The sequence below is a fragment of the Xiphophorus maculatus genome, chromosome 10, assembly GCF_002775205.1.
Source record: "Xiphophorus maculatus strain JP 163 A chromosome 10, X_maculatus-5.0-male, whole genome shotgun sequence".
NCBI classification, from domain to species: domain Eukaryota; kingdom Metazoa; phylum Chordata; class Actinopteri; order Cyprinodontiformes; family Poeciliidae; genus Xiphophorus; species Xiphophorus maculatus.
Genome location: NC_036452.1, coordinates 14832554 through 14841134, shown reverse-complemented (window position 1 = coordinate 14841134; position 8581 = coordinate 14832554).

Below are 8581 nucleotides of genomic sequence, written 5' to 3'. Positions count from 1 at the left end.
ACTATTTTACCACACATGATATCATGTCTTTTTGTGCTGTTTGCCTGTCCACAAACTGAACCCTTATAGGATTTCAATAGTTAATGTATACCCCAGGTATTTATCTTAATGGGAGCTGTCTGAGGCAATTTTTCTCGCATCACAGATATTCTGTGTCTTATCATACCGTTGTCTGCTGTGGGTTTGGCACTGCAAACGCTGCATTAGCTCCGCCATTACTCTGACTAAAGCCCTGAAGTTTTACTGCTCAAATGTTGTCATTATACAGTGGGTGCTGTCACTGCCAATCCATCACAAGTTCTAGCTTGTCCCAGTTAAATAAGCATTATTATTTCCACTGTGGTTGTTGCACATCAAAATTCAGCAAATAAGAACATGCCATTGGAGCACGAAATGTGCACTGATCTCAAATTTCTGGCTCTTTAAAAGCTTTTCTCAACATTGTTTAAGCATCTTTTATTTAATTTAGTCAAACTCATTGCATCAAGAAATGCTTTAAAGCCCTGCCCAAAAAAATATTCTCTCATTTATGTTCCAGGCTGCAGAGATAACGTAAAATGTAATACTATCCTTGGGGAAACATTCCTAGTGTGTGTGATCATTTTTGTTCTGAACAATATCTGGATTGTTGTGAAAAAGTTGATACACCCACTCAAAGCTGTGGGATTGGAGGAATCAGTCAATAAAAGAACTTGATCTTTTCAAGGTATATTAAAAACAACCTTAGATACTCAAAACCTAAGGCAAAATTCAAAGTTTTAAGAGGGACTTTAGCATCTGTGTGTTTCTAATAATGCATTAACACTGGAACATTTTGCAGATTGCTACTTTGGAACATTTTGGAATGTGTTAACACAATGGAAATACATTTAAGGAGAGAATATGTTTATCAGAGCAGAAATGGAAAAAGAATATCCAAGAATGGCTTATTTCAGATGGTTGCCTGTGGAAAAAGGCTTTTCTTGAAGGCTTTTTTTGAAGGAAAATACAGCACCACAATTTTTTTTTCTTTTCAGTTAAATCTAAATAAGCATGGAGAGATTTCTCTAAAAATATTCTTTGATAAGTTCAAAGTTAAGATGTTTGGCTATAATCAGCATTTCCATGTTTGGAAGAAACACAAACACAACAAATCACCATAAACATCTAGCAATGGCAAAGTATGGCGATGAAGGGATGATGATTTGGGCTGAATTTGAAGACACAAGACATGTGTTCCTTTAGTCATTGGGTTATCAAAGATTCTTCATGATACAGTGGAATTCTTCATATAACTTGCTCTTCAAATTACTACTGTCAATAAAGTTTCTATGAGCCATTAAAATACACTGTCCCCTCTGTGGCCTGTATAGCAAAGAACAATGGACTCAAAATACATTGAAATAAAATAAAAAAATAATCACATCAGAAAAATAAAAAAAATTACATAGCTTTTGCAAAATTGGGTTAGGGTTATACATTTAAAAATAACTGTTACTTCACTACAATTTATGCACTATGTGCAAAATCTTTAAATTGTAGTTTGGTTGGAATCTACTGATAGGCTTGTGTTTAGGCATAAATATTTGATGTTTGTTAATGTCACAGTTTTGTGGAGATATTAGCTTACTATACTATGGAAATGTCTTTATACATCCTCAACCATTTTTACCATTTTGCCATACAAAAGCACAAATTTAAATATATTTTGTTAAAATTGTATTGATATTAATAAAATCCCAACAAAATAAAATGAAGTTTGAAGTTGTAACGTCGCAAAAGGATCAGAAGTTCAAGGAATGAGTAGTTCTGCAAGGGCTCGTATATAAAAAAATAATCAGACATAGCATTTATTTACCAGTGTAGGTCCATATAATTGAGTCCTCCTGAATCATGTTAAATGTGCATAAGTTATAATTTGAGCCTTATTACATGACTGCCGCTTACTCTGTTTCTGTGCACGTGTGTGGGTGTGATTGGAGAGCTCAGATTGTGGTTTCTAACATCATCACTATGCCTTCCCATGTGCTGTTCAGCTTAGTTCTCACCTCTCTGAATAGTCATGCTTCATTTCTAAGATATTTCATTTTACCTCTTCTCATGGTCGAGTGCTGACCACAGCCTACTCTGCTCTTTCTCCCCACCATCACGGAGGAGGAAAAAGGTCCCCGATCACTTTCACTCTGGCTTGAGCTGAACCAGACCCTGCTTTCTGAGAGTTGTATAACGTGATGATGAAGCTTGGGTGGTATGTTACTGTTATCTAATGCGACTGTGGACTCCTGCGGTTGTTTTTGTAACCACAAATGAGTGACAAGCACCAAACACGCTTAAGGAAATGTGATGCTGGTGAGTTAATGCTTACCACTAACAATACTTTTTATAATTTGTTTTCTGGGTTCTTTTTTTGTCATTTCAGAGTAGGTTTTACCAGATCTAATGAAACAGAATGTTTACTGAGCCCATTTTCACATTTAACAAAGTAATGTGAAAATTTGTATCTATTTTCTATTAAACATTAACCAAAGTAACCATGCCTTATAAATCTGGGTTGACTTTTAACAATACAGCCAAAAATATAAATAAAAAAAATATAATTCCTGAAAACTGATTCCTGCATAAAGCATCTCCAGTAATTGAACTGTGACAAAACAAAACAAATGAACTTTTAAATATCTGTTTTTATATTACTTCCATTTTAAATATTTAACATTTTATTTTTAAAACTAAAAATGTAAATAAGTAAAATCATTTTGGTGCAGTAAAACAAACAAAAGAAAATTATAATGATGGAATAATGATGGATAACGATGACTAGAAAATATGCCTATAAGAAACAATAGATAAGATAGCAACTCTTGAAGCTAGCATTAAACATCCCTTTTATTAAGGGCACATGTTCTTGGGAAATGGATTTGTCCTAAAACTCTTTTCTTCTGTGTGTTTTATTTTTGATCATTCTAATTCTTTTTTTTGTATTGTAATATGCATTTTATGAAATAGAAAAAAAAACACTGATAGTAACATCCAAAAGAAATAACTGAAGTTGGTTCTTTGTTAAAGTTTCACTTATGTATCAAAGCAATTCTTCCCTTTTATTTAGAAGCTTTAATATTTAAATATTTCATAGATTTGGGGCAAGTGATACACCATACAAAATGTATTCTTCTGAAAGATCCAAAGAAAGAAGAATTCTGAAAGAAGAATGATCTTCTGACTTTTATATAGTGCCTTCTACACTTTTGTTGAACTACATTACACTTTTTGTCAGATTTCTGATTATTACTTTTTTCTTTTTGTCTGTTGTAATAACCAAAATTATTTTGTCATTATTTTTGTTTTGTTTTTTTCTTGAACTCTATTTTCATCTCAGAGTTTATAGCATACATCTGTTGTCTTAACAAAATATTTTAGTATTTTGATGAATGGATCATGAAACTCAAAAAAAAAAAAAAATCTGGTTTATTATATCTAATATTAATGCATAGAAGTGTAAAAGGTCTCTATACATCTCAGAAACTATAGTAGACTTCAGGATTTAAGTATATCCAAAGTTTTTATCAAATACTGCCATCTAGAGGCTGCAGCGGGACTAACACACAGGAAGAACAGCTCTTTGCTCTCACTCAGCGCAATATGGTATTTGTGTATTTTGGACCATAGCTGACTTGATATTTGATGCCCAGTGATGACATGTAGTTTTGAAACAGCACGCTCCAGTGTAACCATGCAACTCTGACATTGTTAGATGGGTGCCACATGCAGACTAATTTCCAAGGCTGAGTCCTTCTGGGACATTAAGTTAAGGCCATTTTCAGGTGAAGGTTTCAACAGTCCACTCTGTAGTTTTTTTCCCCACCTGATAACTCCCCTTACTGTAAGTGGTGGTAATATAAAATTGCGTCCTAGTGCAGCCTTGTTTTTAGCAGTTCCAGTTGTCTTAAACTTTTTAAAAACATCCTTTCACTGCCAGTATAAGCAAATTTATCTAAGAAGCAGTTTTCAGCTGCTGTTTCTGGATATATGAAGATCAACACACATTTGTTTAACTTAAATGTCATGTTCTCTGATATTAATATTTCGCGTGACTAGAATTTTAAAAAACTATTTAAAAGTTCCCTGAAACTCTGGTCAATCAAGGAAAAGTATATGTCAAAGAAAATACTTTTTTTCCCCCCAGAGGCTATAAAGTTGTCAAAAATGGCTACACTTGAGATATTGTAGGGAAATGGAAGCTTGAGAAATGTCTATTTAGTTTTTCAAAGTGAGATTATGCTGATGCAGTAAGAAAATGTTTTAGCCAGCTTTTTATGTATCTTTCCCTCGCGTGTTTACAAGTTTAAATTCCACTACATAGAATATCCGTAACCTGTTGCATTACCCTGTTGCATTACCTGTTCCATGTCTCAATAAAAAAATAAAAAATAAAAATATTTCAATGCTTTTTGGGGTTATAATTGAGAGTGTAGGGAAGAAAAAGCAGAGGAACTGCACCTATCTGGCCTCAACCCATCTATCCATCCATTTTCTAACACCCTTGTCCCTAGTGGGGTTGGGAGAGGTGCTGGTGTCTATCTCCAGCAAACATTCCGGGCGAGAGGCGGGGTACACCGTCGACAGGTCGCCAGTCTGTCGCAGGGCTCTGGCCTCAACATGCTTAGTAAATTAAATTTAACAAGAATTGTTTAGAAAAGCCCAGAATGAGATACATTTATATTGAATAATTTTGTAACAATGAAGGTGAAAATTCAGAAAAAGTTGACCTTTTGGTACACAAAAGTGGACCTCGTTAAAGTGATTTTTTTTTTCTCTTTTAATAAAACGTAAAAATGGTTGTAAAGGTTTGTGGGACTCGGGAGATCCAACTCAAGTCCAATGCTTTGAGTTTCTCTTGCCAGGTGGTTTTATAGGCCCCAGCGAAGACAGATCTGACAGAGGAGAACGAGGAGGGGAAAGCATGAGGGAGTAAAAAAAATCAAAAAAGATGATAGAGGGTTGTCAGATGGTCCAAAGAGGATAGGAGGTCTTCTGTAGGCCAGAGCTGAATCTTTTTAAAACTGGGAAAGAGCAAAGACTTTGGCGTAACCTTTCTTTTCCCTGCAGAGAGCTGAAGAAAGAATGAGCAGGCAAACCCAGAACTCATCTTGCAGGTCACTAAAAGAGCTGTCGTTTCAAATCTTAAATCCAAATTATACTGACTGATTCTCTGCCAGAATCCTGTTGACATGCTGATCAGTGCCAAAAGAAATATTTAAGACTTTTTTTATACTTACCCCATGTTTAGAGACCTCGAAATATTTTGAGTAAAAAAGAGCAAGGGGATTGCTAAAAAAAAAAAAATCTTGATGGCTTTTTCTGGCAGAATAAATGGTGGATATTCAAAAACCATCCATCATCTGGATGCTGCAAAATAACATTGATTGAAACTAGTAGTCATCTGTTCATATCTGTACAGGGATCATTTCATGACATAGACAAAAATATGTCTTTAAACTTAGCAGAACAAATGCAATTTTTAATTAGTCATATTTCAAACCTTAGAAAATGTTACAATTTACAAAACAAATCCCAAATATAAAGCACAATAATGTATTTTCAGTCTTTCATTAAATTAATGCTCACTCAATGCAAACATTTCTACTTGTTTGAGCAGAATAGGTCACTGTAGCAGCAATGTGTCTGAGCCAAATGTAGATGAGAAAGTCTGACTGTTTTTTTCTAGCTTTTTAACTTCCTTTCAATTCTTCACATTTGTAACCTTATTCTGAAGTACCAACAACTGTAGATGGACTTAAAGAGTTGGAATGAGAGAACATACAGCATTGTCAGAAAAGGAGGAGCCCTGGTGACATGCAACACATACTGGGAATATAGGCTCAACTTTATGCCCAATATTTTTTTTTTCCCCAACAGATGTGTCTTCATCTACTGGAGCCTCCTTTCCAACACCCCAAAGTTACAGATGATATGTCCAATACTGGGTATTCCGACTGCAACAGCAACAAGTACCAATAACCTACAGCCTACAACTCTCATTTGCAATGAAGGTCCTGAACAAGTTAGTGTACAAAGTGTAGAGGGTTTGTTTGTCGTGGACAAAGCCTTGCTGAAATTTACATAGCACAGCAGTTGTACTTTACAAGTGAGCAAGAACATCATGAACACGTCAAGAAAAGCTATATTACAAAGTTTCAAAGATTTTTCTGCAAATAACATTTCAAACAGGTAATCTTTAAAGACTACACAGCCTCTCAAATAAGAGACACCTGAGGTATTAAAAGCACAGCATGTTGTGTACAGATATTGTTTATTTCAGATCATTAGCATTCCTTTAATCACACCCCCATCTGTTTTGCAGGTGTTGTGATAAATTTTAAGACATTTTTTCAAAGTGATCTTTTGTTTCCTCCAGTTCATATCCTTGAGGGGATTTTTTCCAACTTGAGTATTACTTCTGTACATTCATGCTTAACTATCCAGAACCTAAAACTGACATTCTGAAATTTGTAGGGTACTTTCCAGGAATTATCTGTTTTTTTAGCTGACTTGCAAGGAAGTCAAAAAGTGCGTTTGAAGGCTTACTTCCTGAAGCTTTATGGGACTTTGCCTCTGTTCACAGAATACTTTCTAGAACCAATAAGTAACTTCCTCAGCACTGACAGATTACTTTCTGGAATATATACTTCAGTTTGCATTTTCAGGTTATCTTCTGGAAAATACAAAATTAATCTGTACTCTGGTTTGTATTATTGGAGTTCCAAAAGGTACTGTGTTAAAAGTCACCTCATAATTCAGCAAAAGTAACCAGTAAGATTTGAAATGCTACAAGTAAATGCAATGTAAGCAACCTGCAAATTCTGGAAAATGATCTGAGTTCCAAAAAGTGCAAATGAAATTCCTCACAGGACCTTCTAAGAACATAAATAGTAATCATAAATTGTAGAAAACTCCAAAAAATTAATCAATTTACATGTCAGTTTTTGAAACATGCCAGGTTTTTCAGACTGAGTTGCATTATGAATTCCATGTTATTTGTAACTTGGTAGCTTCCCGAGCCACTCTTCCCTCATAAATTAAAGGGTATTTTCCTAAAATATGCAGGGGGCTTTGCCAGATTACATAGGTTATCAGGTGCCTCTGGACCATGTTGCAACTCATTTTAAATTAAGATTTAGTGTTATGTTGTACACTTGAGTTATCACTTCTATTTTAATTGATGGTCTTAACCATTGTTTAATTAAGTTTGTATTTGATTTGTTTAGAAAAATCAGTTTTCTTACTTTCAAAAATATCATAAATTAAATAGAACCAGGTCTCCCAGTGCTCTGAGAGGACCCCCATATTTGTTTGTATCTGCTTGTTTTCCCATGAGAGTTTGGTCCTGATTACGCCACCCATGTGCTGCTTTCTCTCTCACACATCTGTCTCCAATTGACCACAAACCAACCGAGACCATGACCACTCATTATTCATAGACAACAAGTTACTCATGCACTTTACACCAGTGCAGTTACGTCACATTTGTTTATACTGTCTGACAACGAGCTCCTGCTGAGTGAAAAGGTCACGTTGTGAAACATTTGTGGAGGTTTATTTCCAACAAATGTATCTCCTCTATTGTCAGGCTATCCTGGATTATAAAGATGAATGGCAGATTTGATTTTGTTTGATCGCCGTCAAAAGGTTTTGGAAGTTTGTTTTGATGATAGACAACAGTTGGGGGTTTTTGTAACCATCTATGGAGCCATGACTTCAAGAGTTATACTTCGTTTGTCCACAGGAGTGAGCTATGTGACCGTGATTTAGTATTTTCACAGAGACTGTAAATGTTCTTATTGTGCCTTGCAAAACACATTTACAACCTCTAAACCTTTTCACATTACAATCACATAATTTTATGAGATATATTGAAAACTTTGGTGACAGACCAAAACAAAGCATGAATGGGCTAAGGAAAGAAACTAATACATGCTTTTCTAGATGCTTCACAAATACAAATCCTTATTGTCTGTGCTACAACTAAACTGAATAAACTCCTACCATTTTAGAAGTTTATTCTAGAACTTTGAAAATGTTTTAGATCACTTAATGAGTAACTGTGGCCAACCTGTGTGTAATTTAATCTCAGTATAAATACAAGTGTCTTGGGAAGGTCTCAGATGTTTTTTCAGAGATCTCTAGTGAACAAACAGCATCATAAAAACCAAGGAACACAGCAGACATAACAGAGATAAAGTTCAAAGAAGGATAAGGTTATAAAACAATATCTCAAGCTTGTAACACAATGACACACACAAACACACACAACTGAAAACCTACTAAGACAAGGCCAACCACCCCAACTGAAAGACCGGAAAAAAGAGAGAACATTGTAACTTTACCTTCAGATCCATAAAATCTGTTGACAGAGCAACTGTTAGGTCAACACTCCACAGAAGTGGTCTTTATGAAAGCGTGGTAAGAAAAAAAGCCAGAACTGAAAGAAAGCTAAAAGAAATCCCAGTTTCCAAACTGTTTGGCCTACATGCCAAATGTTATGTGTGGCACAAAAAACACTGCACATTATCCTGAACACACCATGCTTATAACAAATCACTGTGGT